The 22,365-nt window shown below is 39.3% G+C and overlaps 1 protein-coding gene across 2 annotated transcripts in view; it reads right to left on the bottom strand.

Moving 5' to 3' along the window:
- Positions 1 to 22,365, bottom strand: part of LOC134754334 (uncharacterized) — an 84,959-nt gene that overhangs the window by 51,868 nt on the left and 10,726 nt on the right. The window lies entirely within an intron of this gene.

The following is a 22,365-nucleotide window of genomic DNA, read 5'->3' as shown; positions in this document are numbered from 1 at the left end:
TGGCCAAATAGTTCGGTACAGCATAATATATTTAGTATGGTGTACCGAACTATTTGGCCACTTTGACTGCTACAGTATTTGACACTACCTACTAGAAGAGATATTGTGTGGGTAAAATTTCTGTGGCCCTAGTGAAAAAGGGTATGTACAAGTCTCGGGCAGCGCAGGTGTTAAAGGGTGTAAGGTCCACGTAAAACTTATGCCCTTTTACACCTAAGCTGCGCGAGACTTGTTGTTTTTAATGTTTTTGTTTTCTATTATGTTCAGTGCTTCCAGATTCCGAAAACATCAATACACATATTCGTGCTTGTACTTATTTATTCAGCTTAGTTTAAAACTTGTATTAATAAATAGATAACGTCTAACATAAAATAATAAGAATGTCATCCAGTCCGCAGGTCACGGCCACATTTCCGCGGTCACGTGAACGCATTAGAGCGACTTGAAACTGATCGCATCTAAATACCTATACCTATTTCGTAACATAAATGTATCAGCCGGCCTTGAAGATGTCCACTAACAAACAAGTTCAAAATTGTTCAAAATCTTTAAAAATTGCGGAATAAATATATAATGGAATGGACTACCCGGAGTTATTTTAAATAGTGACTTTAACTCTATAATATCTTATAGATTGAGGTGAATTATTAATATTTATTACATAAATAGCTATTTACATAAGGACTATATCGTTTATTATAAATACAACTTCGCCGTATTTAAGGGTTCCGTAGTCAACTACATTTTTTTTTGGTATTACATTTTTAAGTATATTAAAATAGACGAAAACTGATTTCACCATTTTTAACAAGTTTGTATTAATAAAGTTTGCATCGGGAACGAAATTTTTTTTTAAATAGTGGACTTGAAAATCTTCTAAGAGGGTTGAGAGACTTGAGATTTTTTTCAGTTAAGGGCTTGAAACTTCGTAGTTTGTGACAGACAAATTTCATGCCTTTTATAATTATTAAAAAATGATTAACCGTCCCTACTGAATTACTGATATATTTTGCTGCAATAATGTTCTATGCTCATGTAGAATATATAACCACCAACATACATTTGTATGTACGCGTACGAAGTCGCGGGCAACAGTTACTTAGCTTAGTACAATATAACTATCATGGAGCGTACCTTCAACCCCCCCCCCCCCCCCCTTCCTACAACCTCAGCACACCCCCACCCCCACGAGGACTTTTAGTATGTTTCTCAGGACACCACAAGTTTTCACCCACGAATTATTTCCGCAGATTTTTTTTATTTTCTTGGGTTAAATCCAAAACGTGGGGTGAAAAATCGTTTTTAAGTAAAAATAAAAATTCATTACATTTATTCCGCAGCTGCTCAATTCAGCAATCGTGAAGAGGACACTTAGACAACATTTTCTGGCAGCTTATTAACATAGTACTCGTAATACAAAATGATACACATATCGTTATTATTGCAAAAGTGCACCATAAATTATACTACTAAAATACAAATCATGCACTGGAAGTGCTTTAAAGATACTCCAAGTCCCAACTCAACTATAATATTCATTTCGATACGCTGTAGTCTACTATAATGAATATTATAGTTGAGTTGGGAGTCCATACATGAAAAGTACGCAATTATAGCTTGGTATACAAAATCCTAATTCAACCATTACAGTGGACGAGTAGAAAATAGTTATTTGTTATACAAGGGTGCAAAGTTGTATTTTACCCACGAGTGTGGAATTGAAACACGAGCAAGCGAAAGGATTCTATAGTTGAACCACGAGCGAAGCGAGTGGTTCTAAAATAGAATCCTGAGCGTAGCAAGTGTTTCAACACACGAGAAGTAAAATACATTTGCACCCGTGTGTAACACAAAACTTTTCACCTCACTATAGCGAGGAAAGTGCAACATCCACAGGCGTTAGATCATCTTCATCACTGAAATCACTCATTTTTTTACGATATTATAACGAAAAACCCTGGAAATTCTGTGTTTTTTCGTGAGGTTTTTAAATAAAAAAAATTGTTGACAATGTTGACATTTCTGACGCATGAAATGTCAATGATGCATTTTGAAATTGCATCGACTCAACTTGTGCGTTCAGAATTATATTTAACATCATTATTAAAAAAAACAAACGTTTCTTATGGACCTTTAAGGTTTATGACATAAAATCATTAAATAAAGCTAAGTTTGGTATTTTTTATTAGATTCTCAAACCATTTGTTTAATGATAATTAATATCAAACGAATCATTATTATGAGCGTTTTACGTTTTGTTATCTGTCAAGCTACTTAAACATGCTCCATCCAAGGTCAAATTACTTTCCCCACTAGTGGATAAAATGCGTTTTTCCCCGCTTGTTTTAAAGGATAAAAGACAACTTTCCGAGCTAGTGAGGGGAAAAATAATTTGACCAATCACGTGCCGCCGCGCCACGATTGTATAAAATACTTACTAATTTAGATCAATCCGCTGGCTGTTGAACTTGCTATTGGCACGAACACTGAACACTGGTTTCAGAAATCCGCTGTTACATGACATGATAACATGTTGTTGTGACCACAACTTTGGTGCAGATATCCGAATATCAGAATCCTTTACCATCGAATTTTCACGGAAACGTACGAAAGTGTCATGCTATTTCAGCCAGTCTCAGTACAAAAAGTCAAGGAGTCAAGGCCGTATTGGGTGTAGTCTACTGTCCCCCTACGATCGATTACTTTTCCGACCTAGAACTAGTTTTAGAATCTGAGCACGGATTACACACATCATCTCATTATGAGTGACCTAAACACAGATCTCTGCAAGGACACTCCACAAAGTCGTAAATTACAATTTTTAATTAATTCTGTTAATCTCTCTTTTTTGCCCCTAAATCCCACTCATCATACGGCTTTTTCTGACACTTGGCTGGATGTGATGCTCACTTCTTCCCCTAGCAATGTCATAAAGCATGGTCAGTTTCTTGCGCCTGGTTTCTCTCACCATGACTTGGTATTCGCGAGTTACAATATCAAACCGGGCAAGTGTAAACCTGCCATAGTATACCTACGTAGTTTCGCTAAAATTGACACTGATGCTTTGCTCCGCGACGCTGCGGCGATTGACTGGTCTCCTGTGATGACAGCTCCTACTACTGAATCGAAATTGTCTCTTTTTAATGCAGCAATACAATAGTATTTTATACAATCGTGATATAATAGAGAGCTTTTCAGTCGAGTACCGTGTTTGAGCAACGAAGCTTGCTGAGTTGCTTAAGTTAAGGTACGAGATTGAAAAGCTTGATTATATCACTATTGTATACAATACTTTTTCTACGAGACAAAAAATAATGCTTTCAACTAGTAGAATCATATAGGTAAACAAGCCAAAAGTATACAGCTAAGATACGCGAGCTGCCGCAGCCAGCGATACCTTCATACTCGTACGCGTCCCGGCCGCCGCGGGCCCGGCGCCCCCGGCGGGTTGGTCAACGACACCTCCTCGTAACTCATGAAGCCCTGGTACTTGCTCCTTGCTAAATTCAATTTTAAGACAGTTTTTTTCTCGATTTTGGCCACCGTAGCCTATGGAGACTAACAAGCAACGTTAAGCTGTTTTCGTAGGGTATGGTTGTTGCTATATGAAGGGTGTCACTGTCACATGCGCGTTTCTGACTTAGTTAGTTAGTTATGCTGGGCATTTTCCGCAAATCGACATCCAATGTGCCTATTTTGCGTTTCTGACTTATGAAGCTATTGTTTCTACTACAACATAAAATAAAATGTTTTTGTTGGTCAACCAATCACAAAGCAGATGCGACGCATATGCATTGAATCGAGTCTCCTTAAACAAGAAATATTTTATCTAAATGTATGAAGTTCTATTTTCAAAATTTTTATATTTCACTAAACCGTATCGATAAAATTCTTATGCTTGAGTCGGATGTGCCATAGACTATACAACGTTGAAAAGAGTAATGGTTGGAGAGCCGGCAGTAAAGTTTCGAACCAACGTGATACCGCGATGAGATGCACAATGGTTTTCCATAAAAGTGATGCTAAGTCCGAATTTGATAGTCTGCCACGGCGGAACTGGCCGAAAGTACAAAAAAGATAGCCACTTCCGGTGCGAAAAAGGGGGGGTCATTTAACCCATCTGATACTGCAATAATAGCTATGGCATCAGTTAGAAATTTACTGGTAGATACAGAAAAGCGAAATCTGCCAGTATGATTCCTGCCGGAAGTGCTTGGCATACGCTCTCAAAGGTGACCATCGGGACCCCTAAATTAACCCATCTGATACCAGCATGAAACCAATTCCAGTAGGTAGATATGAACCTTCTATTCAGGAATATATAAGTCTGCCAGGGCGTTTTCAGCCGAAACACCTTGACATACGAGATTTTGTGGCGCAACATCCGTGGTACCCGTATTTCGGAATTGTACATATTACGGACATTTCAAATACTGCAGGCTTATTAATTTAATACTCTATGCTTATATTTGTATATTATTACGTTATTAATAACATATATCTCAAATTTATTAATATACACAATATAATTTGGGCATTAATTTAATACCTGCTTACGGCTTTGTACTTCTTTGTTTGCCTTATAAAGGTGCTAACAAATTAGCTACCGATATCTTTACAGTTGATAGTACTCGGCTCCTGAAGTATATGTAAGTATGAAACATTATAGGTTTTATGATGTTATTTTGAGAAAATTGGAAAACAAATTTGCTTTGTAAAAAAACTGTTAATGAGATAATTAAATGAGACCTCATTGAACAGATTCTAAAACCTCTTTTAAATATAAAACGTAACTGGCCACTTCACGTTGATAAATCAAATGACACGTTGACAATGACATTTAAGACAAACAAGCAGTTAAATACATGATGATTATTTTTTAGATATAATTATAGTTTATTTATTTTGTTCGGTAAATAAAATAAAAATTATGAGAAAATTTCTTAATTTCTGTTAAAAGTTAATTGTTCTAGTGTAAAGTACCATCTCGTAAAATTTCTGTAGCTAATTTGTTAGCACCTTATATATTAATAATAAAATAATTTTAAATTACAATATCCTTTATTTACCAAAATGAACAAAATTATTATTATTACATACTTATTGTAAACGGGTGTGAAAAGACAGGATTTTCAACGTCAAGGACGATTTTTACCAATAATCCAAATATGAGCATTTTACATAATTTTTAGGGTTCCGTACCCAAAGGGTAAAGACGGGACCCTATTACTAAAACTCCGCTGTCCGTCTGTCCGTCCGTTCCGTCTGTCACCAGGCTGTATCATACAGCCTGGTGACAGACGGAACGGACGGATAGACGGACAACGGAGTCTTAGTAATAGGCCCTAAAAATTATGTAAAATGCTTATATTTGGATTATTGGTAAAAATCGTCCGGTATCTCATGAACCGTGATAGCTAGACAGTTGAAATTTTCACAGATGATGTATTTCTGTTGTTATTTATAAATATTGGGAGTATTATGGGTACTAGGCGAGGATATACATACATACTTATATAGATGAATATATACTTAAATACATAGATAACAACCATGACTCAGGAATAAATATATGTTTTCATCACACAAATATATGCCCTTATCGGAATTCGAACCCAAGACCATCGGCTTTGCAGGCAGTAAGTAGGCCAGACCGGTCGTCAATAGATTAGTTATCTCAATTTGTAGTGTTATAAAACAACACCCTGAATGTTAAACTACGTCATTTTTGCGTCAACGTCAAGAAATGTAGGGGAGAGGTGGGAATGACGGTATACTTAATGTTTCATGTCCAATAAAACTAAAAATGCTATTCTTTTTAAGTTTTTGTTATTTTTATTATTATCTTTGGTAATCAGTCTTTCATAATCAACACTTACTAGGAACTCTCTAGTTAGATAATTAAATTAAAAATAAATTAAAATGGCCAATAGTGCCTACTCTCCATCTTGCCCCCCAGGTATGGTAAGATGGGGGAACCCCTACCGGACAAGATAAGAATGATTCATAGAAATATTATATTTAGGGCCTAAACAAAACTTCAATTTTTGGATATTGGGTCCATCGTCTAATACCTTCTCACGAACTGTTTTACTTTTATTTCTTAAGTCGTCTGAGAGACAGAAAATGTGTTTACAGCTAACATGTACCTCATCTTCCCTTTATAACAGCATCCACCGCTTTTTTCTTGGCCTCTAACCACTCTCCTCTATTTGACTTTCTTTTATACTTTTTCACCGTTCTACAAGAGAAGAATAAATAAATTCCTAATCTGCAATTCTTCATCAGTTTATCACTTTAAAACTACGGCCGTCAACCCTATCTTGCCCCATGTGCCTAATGAAATTCGAAAGTAACAAAAAAAACCGTACTTGAAACCAAACAAGTCCTTAGCTGTTGGCGTGATTGCTGGGCCATAGGAATAAATTAACAGTATATATGTGCTGGTGATAATAAGGAAACAAACGCAAACCAAATAAAACCCAAAAACCGGCCAAGTGCGAGTCGCGTTCCGTACCATAATACCATTACGCAAAAAACGGCAAAAAGTCATGTTTGTTGTATGGGAACCCCACTTAAATATTTATTTTATTATGTTTTTAGAATCATTTATGCATCAATTGTGCATTACAGGTAATGAATACAGGTGTTATAAACAATTAGTTATAGTTTGTTGTTATAGCGGCAACAGAAATACATCATCTGTGAAAATTTCATCTGTCTAGCTATCACGGTTGATGAGATTCAGGCTGGTGACTGACGGACAGACAGACAGACAGCGGAGTCTTAGTTATAGGGTCCCGTTTTTACCCTTTGGGTACGGAACCCTAGAAATGACAAGGAATATGGCAAAAACAGTTTTTTTGCAAATAAATAATTAACGACACCATTTGTCTAGCCGGTCACTGTGCGAACTGATTGCCATGATGGCGACGCATCGTCATGCACTAACGGGATTCTGATGGTTGGTCAGTCGTGTCGCCATATAAAGCCGCTACCCCGTCTTACTCGTCTTGCCCCTCTCTCCCCTACATAAGATAGTGATTAGATACACCAAATAAGTGAAAAAACGCCTCAAGCGTAAAAGAAACCACCAAAAATCATTTTATGCCGCATTACAAGCCTGATTTAGCTATGAATACTAATACCCCCTTATTCGTAAAACTTTACGAGCCTCAATTAGTTAAATTATGTTTTATCCTTTTCTTACAAATACATAAGTCAAAATGGCAGACAAAGACAAACGATTCATATAGCTAATTCAATGACTATCAATCATTAATCACATTATTTAATTTATTTTAACTTAATTTATTATAAATATATGTTATTAATAACGTAATAATATACAAATATAAGCATAGAGTAATAAATTAATATGCCTGCAGTATTTGAAATGTCCGTAATATGTACAATTCCGAAATACGGGTACCACGGATGTTGCGCCACAAAATCTCGTATGTCAAGGTGTTTCGGCTAAAAACGCCCTGGCAGACTTATATATTCCTGAATAGAAGGTTCATATCTACCGACTGGAATTGGTTTCATGCTGGTATCAGATGGGTTAATTTAGGGGTCCCGATGGTCACCTTCGAGAGCGTATGCCAAGCACTTTCGGCAAGAATCATACTGGCAGATTTCGCTTTTCTGTATCTACCAGTAAATTTCTAACTGATGCCATAGCTATTATTGCAGTATCAGATGGGTTAAATGACCCCCCCTTTTTCGCACCGGAAGTGGCTATCTTTTTGGTACTTTCGGCCAGTTCCGCCGTGGCAGACTATCAAATTCGGACTTAGCATCACTTTTATGGGAAACCATTGTGCATCTCATCGCGGTATCACGTTGGTTCGAAACTTTACTGCCGGCTCTTCTACCATAAGGGTGTAGTGTTGCATATGAAGTTGTAATACACAGATTATACTCGACGAGTAGAAAAAATATATTTGATAAGCATGCACCGTTACACAGGGTTCGAGTCAGGCGGCCTCCGGCGCCGTTAATTACCGAGGGTGTGCGCTTGGCCATGCGTAAAAGAGACCGAGCCTTTAGACGTTTTAAGCGTGATCGCACAGATGAAAACTGGTCGCTCTTTAAAACTGCCCGCAACAGGTGTAATCAGATGGTGCGTTCAGCGAAGCAGCGGTTTATCCATCAAAATGTAACCTCATCTTCCATGGCTGATGTCTGGAAGTTTTTGAAGTCTAGGTCTGGGCAAACTTGTAAGTCAATTTGATGGTACCTCTTTCTCCCTTTCTGACCTCAATAGGCATTTCTCATCTGCCCTCTCTGTTGATGCCAATGCTAAAATTAACACACTTTTTGAAATTTTGGCCTTACCTAAAATTGACACAGTCTCTTTCTCTTTTACACTCACTACCCAATCGGAGGTTAAGGCCATTATTAAGTCTATTTAATCCAAGGCAGTCGGTTGCGACGATATCAGTCGGTATATGATAGTATCTGTCCTTGACTGCGTGCTTCCTATACTGACTGATATCGTTAACACCTCGCTTTCTAACGGCAAATTTCCAGCTCTCTGGCACAGGGCCTTCGTCATACCTTTGCCAAAAACAAATAACCCCTCTTTAGTTAGTAATTTCCGGCCCATCTCCATACTCCCGTTTCTGTCGAAGATCGCTGAAGCGGTGGCTCACAAACAGTTGTCAAAGTTTATTTCTCGCACAAACTTCTGAGCCCCTTTCAGTCAGGTTTTCGGCCGGGACATAGCACCTGTACTGCGCTGCTCAAGGTGACCGAGGACATAAGACGTGTCATGGAGAACCAAATGGTCACTGTACTTATTCTTGTAGATTTTTCTAACGCTTTTAACACTGTCGACCATCAAATTTACCTCGCCCTTCTTGAGCATTTTAACGTGTCGCCGGGTGCTTTAAATTGGTTCTCGTCCTATCTTTGCGGGCGTCAGCAGGCGGTACGGGTTGATCGCGCTTTGTCGGAATGGTATGTGACCTAGCCACTGGCGTGCCCCAAGGAGGTATCCTTTCACCATTGTTATTTTCCATCTTCATCAATTTTATTACTCCGGGCCTTCGCTGCTCGTACCATCTTTACGCCGACGACCTGAAACTTTATGATCATTGTAGCTAGGGGTCACAAAACCGTGCATATTTTTGAAAGCCGGTTTTTCGGTTTTTGTAGAATAGCAAAACCGGGTTTCCGGGTTTTTCGGTGTTTTCGAGTTTATGTATAATTTGTAAAATAAACAGTACTTACTTGTAAATTAAACGATTTAATAATCAGTCTGCAATATACATTTTTATCAAGAAATACTAGTAGAATAGAGATTAGAGATCAATTAACGTGATGCATGCATCACATATAAAACATGGCCGTTATTACTAAAATATTAAACTACATAATATTTATATTATAACTTAAGTCAAACTTTAGTTATAATTAGGCCAATAAATGTAACAAAACATTCCTTTTCTGGAACTAAACTTATAAATACATTTAAAATTAGAGAATAATCAAAGTTTCTAGCAAAAATGTTAAACTACGTCACATCAGAAAAATTGTATTGTTGTCATGTAAATCAAAGAAATCACCTGATATTTACCATATAGGTATTTAGTTTTGTGTCCATAATAGGGATGTTGACATGAATCGCGAATATATAAAATGTTATAGCATAGCAAGGAATATTAGAATTCTGGAAATCATATTTTGTAAGTGTAAATATGCGTAATAAATTAATTAAATATAATTAAAAGTATTTAAAATAATGCCCGGCATCACGTGACTGCCCAACTAGCAAAAAGTGGTTTTATAATTATCCTAAGACCAATTTTCAATAGACTTATAGCGAACTTATAAGCGCTTACAAGCCCGGAAAAGGGCCCTCTTTATTAGTGTATTCAGTTTTTTAATAGTCTAATAATACCCTCACGGAATTCAACTCACGACTGTAACAGCCGTGTAGCGGCATTTTGTAAAACCGTACACTCCTACGAAATCTATTATTAGTCTCTTATAAAACTAAACTAGATTGTTATGCACTTCACAATTCTTCTGCAAGTTCTTACTCGTTCATTTCGTTCAGTCAATCATTCAGTTCTTCGTGTAATAGTAAAAACTTTATTAAAATACTTAATAATATTTTGGACATTAATAAGGTAAGTTATATTATAATTTATCAGTGTTCGTTATTTCATGTTGTTAATCAAAAACATACAGGGAACTCGTATTTTTCATGCAACATACCAAGTTTCTGGTTATAATTTTAAAGCGCCTCTTAAAATAAGCAATTATACATTCGTATTCATTATTTTAAAATAACAAAATCTTCCCCATTAGTCATTTTTGGTAGCCATTTTAGGCTAGCATTTCGAAGTGTTTTACAATACCACTATTGGCAAATGCCACCTACCGGCAGAGACAAATAAATGTTAGTCTCGAATTACGTGTGTTTCATTCGCCGTCCTTCGAAAGCATTTCCCAGTATACACCATTTGGCGACGAGTCCGGTTAATAAATTTGGTGTTCAGCAAGTGTTTAAGTGTTAAAATCATGACTGAAAATAAAAAATCCGACCTTAGTGCCCTTAAAGAGTTTAAAATGAATGTCGACGTATGGTCGACCTACGTCAGCAGATTGAAGGCGTGGTTCACTATACAAGATGTAAAAGTTGCTGATTTTTCGAAATACCTAGTTGCGGTAGTGGGCACCGAGCCTTTAGATTTGATCATAGACCTGTGCTACCCGAAGACACCCGAAAAGGTTGGTTTCGATAAAATTGTAACCTTAGTCGAAGAACATCTTTCACCAAAAAGGTCAATAATCGCGGAACGAATGATCTTTAGGGCATGTAAACAAGTCGAAGGTCAAACCATAAGCGAGTACCTCGTGCAATTGAAGAAACTGAGTAAGCATTGTAAGTTTTCGGATAACAACATTTTGAAGGAAAACATACGGGACCAATCTGTTTACGGGTTACTAAGCGAGCGCATTCGTCAGCGAATGCTTGAAACGCGCCACGGAATTGGCGTTGTCGCTGGAGGCGGCCGTTCGAGACTCCAAGTCAGCGGGGCTGGCTCAGCAGCCGGCAGCCGCTTCGGGCAACCGCAGCGAAGCGGAGCCCGTGTTCGCGGTCAGCGGCGGCGGCGCGCCGCGCCAGCGAGGCGGCGGCGGCAGTGGCGCGCGGGCTCAAGGCTCGCGCCACAGGCCTCAGCGTCGAGGTTACGGCGACTACGACCGAGGAGGGTCGACATCGTCAGGAGGACAGTGCTATCGTTGTGATGGACGACATCCGGAGCAACAGTGTTCATTTAAAAATAGTGAGTGCTATGTGTGCGGTGATCGCCAAAATGTGTCGTTTTAGAAAAAATCCCAAACAAATACATCGCGTCATCATTGAGGGGATCGATGGACTGCAATCTGACGAGTCCGAGTCCGAGGACGGGCCCCTACAAGTCTATCAGCTGAGCGACGCCGACGCGGAACCAGATACTAAGTGAATGGTCAAGGTAAACGTCAATAACGTTTCATTAATTATGGAAGGGGACACTGGTTCCGCAATTAGCGTTATATCCTTTAGTACATATAAGGAACATTTTGGTAATTGTAAACTATACCCATACGAGTCGAATTTAACAATGTACAGTGGTCAAAAGGTGAAACGAAAAAGGTATAATTATTTGTACGGTACAACTCGGTAACCAAACTGCCGGGCTATGATGCTCGACTGTATAAATGATATAGCTGTATAAATGATGATAAAACTGACATTTTATCCAGTTTTGACGTCTTATCCACTTTTGACAACGATAGCCGTTAAATGATATACTGCATAACATGGTCGTTGGATAATATGTCATTTGTCCACATTTCCACCTTAAAATTTGATGATAAGTGGATAAGTTAAATGATATATATGACACTTGTCCAGATTTATACATTTTTATACACTTTTGTCCACTTTGACAGCAATAGCCGGTAAATGGCTACGATTGTTGGATAAATAGATATATAGTCGATTTTTGACGGCTAGCCTTTGATTAATTTATCGTAGTGCTCACTGGGCACGATAAGTGGAAACACATAGACTTGAATACTAGAAGGGGATTTGAAATGAAATGAAATGTAATTAAAAGTATTTATTTGTCAAAATATGGTACATTGATGTGATCTTAAGTTAGAATTAATGCAAGTTCCATCATATTCTACCGTGAAGTTTGGTTTAAGGTCTTTTTGTGAGGATAGTACATCTTTCGTTTGTTCTGCTAAGATTAGCGAAAAAGACTTGTGGAATATAAATTGTGAAATATACCAGTTTTTGGAGTTAAATATCAGTAAGTATCTGTTTTTTTTTTCACTATAATATATACAATTTGGATTCCATTTATTTACATATAATATTATCAATACATTCTTTGTAGGGATGGCAAGACACCATTTCTTCTTGGCAGCTGCTGCTATTAAAAAAAGAGGAAAGAAAACTGCAACGACGGGCCATAAGGGATGCATGCAACCCATTCGATATGCCTAACAAGGAGTTTCGTCACATATATACCTATAGAGTGCGCAAAAAATTGGCACTCTATTTGTGTGGCGAACTCGACGCCGACCTCAAACCTCAACATGGCGATGGATTGCCGGCACATCTTAAAGTAAAGATATAATGTTGCACTATTCCTCAAATCTTTCTTGTCACCTTTACCACCACCTTGATCTTAATACTTGTTTAATAATGACATACCAACTTACAACTCTTTATTTTAGGTTCTAACATCACTGCACCTATTAACTGACGGTAGTTACCAAAGGGGAACTGGACAAGACCATGGCTTGTCCATTGCTCAATCTACCGTCAGCAAGTCCCTAGATCAATTTGTGACTGCGGTGAATAGAAGGTATGTCCATTTTGGTACTGAACACCACTGACGCAGGTGATAAGAACTATAATGATGTTCCTTTTATACGGCGTAATCACATACATAGTCAGTAACATTATATTTATACATTTTTCCTAATACATACTTACGTAGAATTTTGAGGACTATGAAATAGAAATAAGGCTTGAATGTGTATTTTTGAAAATTAAAAGTAATTTGAAGTGTTTCTAAATATTTCAATGCATATTCATATTCATATGTACCTAACTTTTGTTATTAAATGCAACTTCTTTAGGACTCTTCGAAGCTTGTACTTCCATATTTATGGAAGTATTATTCAATATTAGCTACGTGTAGCTAAGGTACCAAATCATAAAAGTGGTGGGTTGTTTACTGACTTAAGGACAAATGGATATCTCTTCCCAGGAGACGAGCGGTCCCGGCAATCCATCGCCAGAGGTTTACCCGGGTACCTGTCGAGTCGACCCTAGTATATAGTATCCATAATTTTTAGATGTAGGTTTTAAGTTTGTAAATTTCTGTATACTTTTTAATATTTGTTATATAAATAAATACACATATAGCTAATAAATTTTTTGATATTTTTTTGTATTAATATAAATAAATGTGGAACTTAAAAATGAAGTTCATAAGATAAGTATGCATAAAGCTGATGAAAGTAATTAATATGTACTTTATATCAATAATAAATTATGAATAAATAATGGGCTTGAAAAATTAGGTAGGTATATGCAACCTTCTCAATGTTACTTCATACAACCAAGTATTGTGTATACGCGAGTCAATGGCTAAAGAAATCGGTATAAGTAAGCTCGCGATTACGCATAGGTTGTTACGAATGTCACGGTCACGTTATACTGGGGTTTCCGAGATGTCTACATGCTTGCGAGTAGCCTATCGTTGGGAATTAGGATTTTTCTTTTTTAGGGTTCCGTAGTCAACTAGGAACCCTTATAGTTTCGCCATGTCCGTTCGTCTGTCTGTCTGTCCGAGGCTTTGCTCCGTGATCGTTAGTGCTAGAAAGCTGAAATTTGGCATGGATATATAAAATATAAATCAATCGAAAAAAATGATATGAGGTTTTTAAACAGTTTCTGACATTTCCTGCGATAAATCGAGGATTGAAAACATTTTAACAAAAATACTGATGATCTTAGATTTTTCTCATGGGCTGTATTGTCATCGAATAATAAAAGTTATCGAACTATAATAGAAGTGGCCTACCGCGTGCGCCCGTGAGGGATAGAACATACGCAATGCGACAATATGATTGGTCGAGTAGCCCACCATAAACCATTCAAATTTACGATGGGGAATAAAAAAAACCGGCCAAGTGCGAGTCGGACTCGCGTTCCTAGGGTTCCGTACATTACACAATTTAACAATTTAAGCAATGTATTTTTTATGTGAAACGTGAGTGAAATGTCTTTAAAAAACCCGTAGGGGTAAGATCAAAAACTAAGTAATTAAGCCCAATTCACGCTTGACTGCACATTTTTGTAGGTTTTTCTGTAATCTATATGTAAAGATCTATTTTGTGTGTTTTTTTTTAAATTTAAGACCCAGTAGTATCGGAGATAAAGGGGGGGAATGGTAATTTTTTGTCTATTTTCTTGAATAACTTCTAAATTGTTTATCCTAAAATTATAAAAAATATATATTTGAGATTCTCACAATGAGCTCATTCATTTGATGACCTTCCAACCCAGAGGGGGAACTAGGCATTGTTAGGATCAGTCCGGTTTCCTCACGATGTTTTCCTTCACCGAAAAGCGACTGGTAAACATCAAATTATATGTCGTACAAAGTCTATCATTTGAACCATGGGTTCAAAACAAAAAAAAAAAACGTGAATGTAGAGCTGTAGAAAGACATTCAATGAAAAGTCGTTTTTGACTTATCGCTAAAACTTCCCTTCTTAGTAAAAAGACGTACCTATGTACAAAGCGTTGCGAAGGTATGCACCTACTCCCTTTTGCCTGTTATGTTATGTTGTTACTTACTAATAGGTTCCATTCAAGGCAGCCTATTGTGACGGACGGGTAACTACGGAGCCCTACAATGAGCATGGCCCGACATGCTCTATGCCTTTTTTTCAGATATTCAGCACTTGAACCTCTTATGGTCACGCAATTAATTTAGATATTGTCTATGTCACCTATTTTGTGTGTTTTTTTTACTAGCCTATACATATATAATAGAAGGAAGAATAGAAAAAAGGAGAGGCAGAGCAAGATCGAGACGTGCGTTTTTGGACCAAGCCAAAGAGAAAATCAACGTAGTGACGTATCAGGAGCTCAAAACAGTGGCAGAAAGAAGAACGGAGTGGCGTGGCGGTTACTCCACCGACAAGAGCCATCAGGCTCTTAAGAGTTATGATGATGACATATACATATAAGAGTGTTCCACTGCTCGGCAAAGGCCTTCCCTCTCACCGCTATTTAGTCCTATCCAAATTGTCCAATGTACACTCCCACTTCTTTTCTAAATAAGTGTCCTGCCATCTCTATTTTGGTCTTTCTCTGCTCCGAGGTCCATCCTGTGGGATCCAGTATGTGGCTAGTTCGTTAATTCGGCCAACGTGCCCTGCCCAGCCCCATTTAGCCCACTTATAGCTTTGCGACCTTCATGCCCACATCCACAATACCGGTTTTGGATCGCAGTGCGGTGTTTATATGTAATATGCTCGGTTGGTCGGTTCTACGAACATCCAGCATGCTGCGTTCCATTGCTCTCTGACAAACCTTGAGTCTGGACTTTTCAGTTTCAGTTTAAGACAAAGTTTATGAATAGGTAGGATAAACATTCCGACCAGTTTATTTGACAAAGAATATCTGAATTTATACCAAATTGACCTGAATATCTATTCAGGTGCTGAATTTCTTAAAAACCAAGCGCACGTGTTGTCATCACGGTTTATGACATACAGCCTGGTGACAGACAGACGGACAGTAGAGTCTTAGCAATAGAGTCCCGTTTTTACACTTTGGGTACGGAAACCTAAAAAGTAACCAAGGAACCATATACATTGGACACACGTAGGGAGCTTTTGAAATGTTTACGTTTCCCATTCGTAAAGTGTCCTAACAGCAAAATCCAACTATCTATATCTCTTTCGCTCATTACTTTTCATATGTAAATGTGGTGGTCGAAAATCGTGGGTTCACCCTCGGGTTGTGCTTTAGCTATGAATTTCGGTTAGGGTCCGTTTCATACAGACAAGTGGTTAATAAGGATATTCGCTGACTTTGAATATGTTTGACGAGGATGTATTTTCAAAATGGCATAAAATCGTCAAATGAAGGAGTTTAATAATAAATAATACTTAGTTTTAAAGAACATATTAACTATTTACTTAAATAAAACCAAAATTGGGCGATATCGTGAGAATTTTTTGAGAAAAGTTATCTTAAAAAAGAAAAAAACGGGGGGTGACGCAGAGGGGGAGGGATGGGGAGGGTTGATGAAAAATAACCTCGGTCCATAACGTACATATCCCAATTTAAAAAAGTCTTCCATTAATTATGCCGTAATTTTAGCTAATTTCCCTTACCTAATGATTGACGCGACAGTATCTCGCCGCGAGATAGACTACCCGTCTTTCTGTATGAATTAAAGGGGGTCGGGTAGTCTATGTCGTGACGAAATACTCTCGCGCCAAACATGTGCTAGCCCGGCTATAATTAGTTTATGTAGCTTCAGATACCATAGTAAAAAAAATACAGCGAATATAAGTTTTTATAGAAAACTTGTTTTTGCTCTATTTCGTTTACGTTTACGAGAGCTATATAAACTAATTACAGACCTAGATATACCTCATGTTATCGTATATGCAAGGTTTCATTAAAATCCAACACGTAGTTTTAAAATGAGAACGAAACTCCGTTTGTATGTGTAGACGACGCAATAAACTGGACCTGAAATGAATAACCTGAAACATAAAACTTAGTAATTAATATACATTCTAGATTCTAGTTTAATATTATAAAAATAATGTAGGTACACCTTACTTACCCCTGTTGTTTTCTATTCTATGTATGTGTGAATAAAGTGTGCGCGAGAGCATGCATATGTGTGCAACGAGCCTCGGCTATCGACCAATCATGAGTCAGTTTCCGATACGCCTCCGAGCGATACACGCATGTCCATGCGCTCTAACACTTACCTCAAAAGTATCCCTAGTGTTCTGATTTAGCTCCTCTCCACCTGTGGCTGCAATCGTCGGCTACACATGGTCCTTCGAACCGGATCCTGAGGAGCACAGATGACAGGACGCAAAGGAATGTTCCACACGCCTCCGCACACTACAATTAAAACGCGGGGCGCTCTCGAAAGAGAAAAGTTGAAACATGCCACGGATACTCAGAGTGAAGTGCATTCGCATAAATCGTGCCCACGGAACTCCAAAGAAGACGAAATTATGGATCACGCAAGCCAGTTCAACGCGAAGGCGCTCAGTTTGCAGGTTAAGCCCACCGCAAAAGAGGGTAGCATCAAAACTGAAACCGAACATGGATATCACCGATCCAACTCTTCGAATAAAACTTCGACGTCTTCACTACAAGCAAAAAGAAAACAATTAGAGTTAGAGGCCGCCGAAGCTAAGGCTAGGATCGAGAAGGAGTTAATAGATAAAAAGCTAGACGCTGCACTCGCTAAGCTGGACGAAGAATATTCTCAGAAATCCCGTTGCAGTGGAGAACAACGATCTATTTTGTCCGAAACATCTCAAAAAGTGGAACAGTGGCTCGAGAAAAGTCGCCAAGACGATCAAGACGAACGCGTTCTCGCGACCCCTTGGCAGGAATCGAACCCCGGACCGAGCTCACTTCAAAACCTAGCACAAGCAATGGAAAAACTAGCTACTACAACTCAAAGTGCTAATACTCGCCTTTTATCTCGATTAGCCACGTCTAAGGACTTACCGTTATTTTCTGGTGAATCGCTCGAGTGGATACAATTTAAAAAATCATACGAACAATCCACGAAGTTATGCAATTATAGTGATACCGAAAATATCGCGAGATTAGAGAAATGCCTACGTGGTGAAGCTAAAGAAACTGTCTCATCTTTATTTACGACCGATACCTCACCACGCGCCATCCTAGAAGCACTAGAGCTACGATTCGGAAGACCCGACCTAATCATAAATAAAATCTTAACACAATTTAAGAAATTGCAACCTTTACCGCAAGCGTATCATATCGAGTTGGTGAACTTCGCCGTCAGAGTAAAGAATTACGTGGCAGCTGCCGAGTCTATTAATCAGACCGATCATCTTCGAAGCCCTGAGTTACTAAGCACCGTTATATCAAAGTGTCCCAGTGCGCTTATCAACAAGTGGGCAGACTATATATACGAACATAGCGAAACAAATAAAGCTAAATTGCAGTTATTTTCTGAGTTCCTGCACAAAGAAGCTACGAAGATCGCCGACGCGGGTGTAACTCATATCCATTCTCAAAATGAACACAAGTTTCCAAAAAAGATAGAAGACCGAAAACTTCAGGCTCACCCCATTTTAAATACCGATAATGATACAAACGCGAAGTGCAAGTTTTGTAAAGTGTCTTATCATCCGCTGACTAATTGCAATAAATTTAAACGCGCGCTACGCAGGGATAAATGGCGCTTTGTTAAAATAAACAGAATATGTCATAAATGCCTGTTGCTAGGCCACGGGAAAGAAACCTGCCCGGCCGCATCGTGCGATATCGACAGCTGCGGGCTGCCCCACCACCGCCTCCTTCACTGGCCGTATAAACCTAACGCAGACAGCGCAGCGCCCCGCAATAGCAGCACCAACGAAGACCTAAATAATACGCCAATATTAAGTGCGACAGATGAATCTGCCAACAATAATCCCACGACCGCAATCGTAACCAATACTTTCGTGGAACCTAGTGATAGTGTTTACCTAAAGTCTGTACGAGTGAACCTTCATGGACCTAACGGCACTATTGCTACATACGCCCTTTTAGACGATGGGGCCGCAGTGAGTTTGATATCAGCTGATCTTGCTAACTGTGTCAACCTTCAAGGTCAGCCAAAGACAATAAGTATGAAATGTGCATGGAAATCTAAATTCGAGTGTAAAATCGAAACTGTGAACTTTAAAATCTCGAACTCAAATGGTGAAATGTACGATTTACGTGCGCGAAAAATGAGTGAGCTAGACTTACCAACATTGGACCTATCTAACGTGAACTTAGACTCTTACGATTATTTACGCGACCTAACAAGTGTTTTACCCCGCTGTAATATGGAACCGAAGTTATTAATCGGACAGGATTATTACCATTTAATAATGCCGCTAAAAACTGTTTATCGGGGCGATTTTGAACCTTGTGCCACATTAACAAAACTCGGTTGGTGTTTACATGGAACCTTACCTCACTTACCTGCAGCTGCACTCGGCCGACCTTTGACCGCCGATCACGCCTTGACAACCGTGCTGTATGAGCGCCCTAAGCCGGCCGCCGAAATCTGCAACGCATGCACTCCGTCCTCCATCGCCACCCCCGCGGACGTACTTACCGCGCGGCGGGAGACCCACACATGCACAGACACAGACACACACTCATCGCCACAATGGTCAAGCGATGTACTTAGCGACAGCGCAGATAAACAACTTCATGAACTGGTTCGCCGATCGTTTGCGCTCGAATCAATAGGAGTGAACTCTAAGCCACGCGTAAATAAGGACGACATTCGTGCCGTCAACATCATTGATAACTCTGCAAAATTAATCAACGGGAGTTATGAAGTTTGTTTACCATGGAAAAACGATGCTAAACTACCTGATTCTTACCCAAATGCCTATAAGAGACTTCTCGCTGTGGAAAGAAGAATGCTGTCAGATGAAGGATACGCCTCTAGGTATACGGAGCGTATTAATCATTTACTTGAAAACAATTACGCCCGATTGTTATCCGACGACGAATTGTTAGCGCCACATGAGCGCGTATTTTATTTAGCCCATTTCGGAGTGGATAACAAAAACAAGAAAAAATTGAGACTTGTGCATGACGCTTCAGCCACCACTGCCGGTCGCTCCCTGAACGACTACCTACTTCAGGGCCCTGACCTACTTCAGTCTTTACTGGGCATCATGCTACGCTTTCGAGAAAAACCAATTGCAATTATGGGCGATATAAAAGAATTCTTCCTTCGCATCAAGATAACGAGAGAAGATCAGCACGCATTACGATTTTTATGGCGCGAAAACGTAAACAGCGAACTAAAAACCTACGTTATGACGTCATTGTTATTTGGAACCAATTGTTCTCCATTCATTGCACAACATATTAAAAATAAAAATGCAATGCGATTCCAAAACGAAATGCCTCAAGCCGTCGAGGCCATCCTGAAATCACATTATATGGATGACTACATCGAGAGTGTGGACAATGAGCAGTTGGCTATCAAGATGATAAAAGAAGTTTCCGAAATTCACAAACAAGGTGGTTTCGAAATAAGAAATTGGATATCTAACAAACCAGAAGTCTTAGAATGCACGCCAAAAGAAACCTTAAGTGATAAGGCAATAAGGTTCAAAACCGGATGCGACGACTTACCTGAAAGAACGCTCGGGTTGCTATGGTACCCGACCAGCGACACATTCGGCTTCGATTTATCACTTAAACGCATTCCGACGGAGATAATTAACCTGCAAAGAAAACCCACGAAGCGGGAACTCCTGCGCATCTATATGTCAATATTTGACATTTTCGGCTTTCTTGCACCATTTACTGTCAAAGCAAAAATAATGCTACGAAATATCTGGAGAACGGATACTAAATGGGACGATGAGATTCCTACGAATGAATATACAGTATTTCGCAACTGGATAACGGAATTACAAACATTGAAAGGTTTGCGCATTCCGAGATTTTATTTTCACGGCGAACAAGCTACGAGCGAGCGCGATAATACTAATAACGCTCACTGCAACATCTTGCGCCAGAATGAGACGACTATAGAACTCGAACTTCACATTTTTTGCGATGCAGCTCCTACTGCATACGCTGCCGTCGCTTATTGGCGTAAAATATGTAAAATCAATGAAGTACAAGTTTCATTCATCGCGAGTAAGTGTCGTTCGACCCCCGTGAAGAAATACATAACTATACCTAAACTTGAGATGGAATCAGCCGTTATCGCCTGCAGACTCGCCGACACAATAGCGCGCGAACACAGGTTGACCGCCTGCACTCGGTATTTCTGGACCGATTCTTTAATCGTTTTGCATCAAATAAAAAACGATACGCGCGACTATAAAGTTTATGTCGCTAATAGACTTGGCGAAATTGATGAATTATCTCAATCCTGTGAATGGAATTATATACCTACCGACTTGAATATAGCTGACAAAGCCACAAAATTAAATACCTACGAGTTGAATAACGACTGCGACTGGCTCCGTGGCCCTGAATTCCTGTACTCGCCGCGGGACACCTGGCCAAAGTATGACGCTGCAAAACAAAAAATAAACAAAGATCAGCTGTTACAAGTAAACACGCTATATGAGATAAAGGATGAAGACTTACCTGTTGTTCCTGATTTGAATAAATTCTCTTCGTGGACCAGACTATGGAGATGTATGGCAAACGTTTTATTGTTTATTACGAGGTGCAGAAAACCTGGTAATGCGCAGATTGATTCCGACACGATGCAACGCGCTGAAACTGAATTATTGCGTTACTCACAAATGAAATCGTTTCCAGAAGAGATTTATGCACTGAAAAATAATAAGGCAATCGAACCGAGCAGCCGATTACGCAAGTTAACGCCAATATTAGATGAACACGGATTGCTACGCGTCGGCGGGAGGATCGACGCCGCCTTGCATATTGACGCCAACCTAAAACGTCCCGTTATTCTCGACGGACGGGATTATATAACGAGATTGATAATCAAGCGTTATCACGAGATGGCTGCGCACGGTAATAACGAAACTGTAGTCAACGATATTCGTCAAAAATATTGGATTGTCAACTTGCGGCCTACAGTACGTACAGTCGCGGCAAGATGTTTGTATTGCCGAATAAAAAAAGCAAGACCTAGTAACCCACGGATGGGAGACTTACCGGCGGCACGACTCGCCCATCATCAACGCCCGTTTACTCACTGCGGCGTTGACTTATTCGGGCATATGGAAGTGACAGTCGGCCGTCGCCACGAGAAACGGTACGGAGTACTCTTCACCTGCATGACAATACGAGCAATCCATATAGAATTGGTACCCTCGCTGTCTGCAGATTCCTTTATCATGGCCTTGAGAAGAATGGCATCACGACGAGGCTGGCCATACAGAATGTACTCAGACCATGGTACCAACTTTAGAGGCGCTGATGCTGAACTGAGGAGATCGTTCAAGGAGATAAACGAACAAGCGAGCGTCAGAGACCTGATGACGACACATGAACTTGAATGGCACTTCATATCACCAGCGAGTCCACACATGGGCGGCTCCTGGGAGCGTTTA

Source organism: Cydia strobilella, chromosome Z, assembly GCF_947568885.1.
Source record: "Cydia strobilella chromosome Z, ilCydStro3.1, whole genome shotgun sequence".
In the NCBI taxonomy this organism is placed as follows: Eukaryota; Metazoa; Arthropoda; class Insecta; order Lepidoptera; family Tortricidae; genus Cydia; species Cydia strobilella.
Note: the sequence above shows the minus strand (reverse complement) of the source record. Positions and strands in the feature narration are given on the sequence as shown.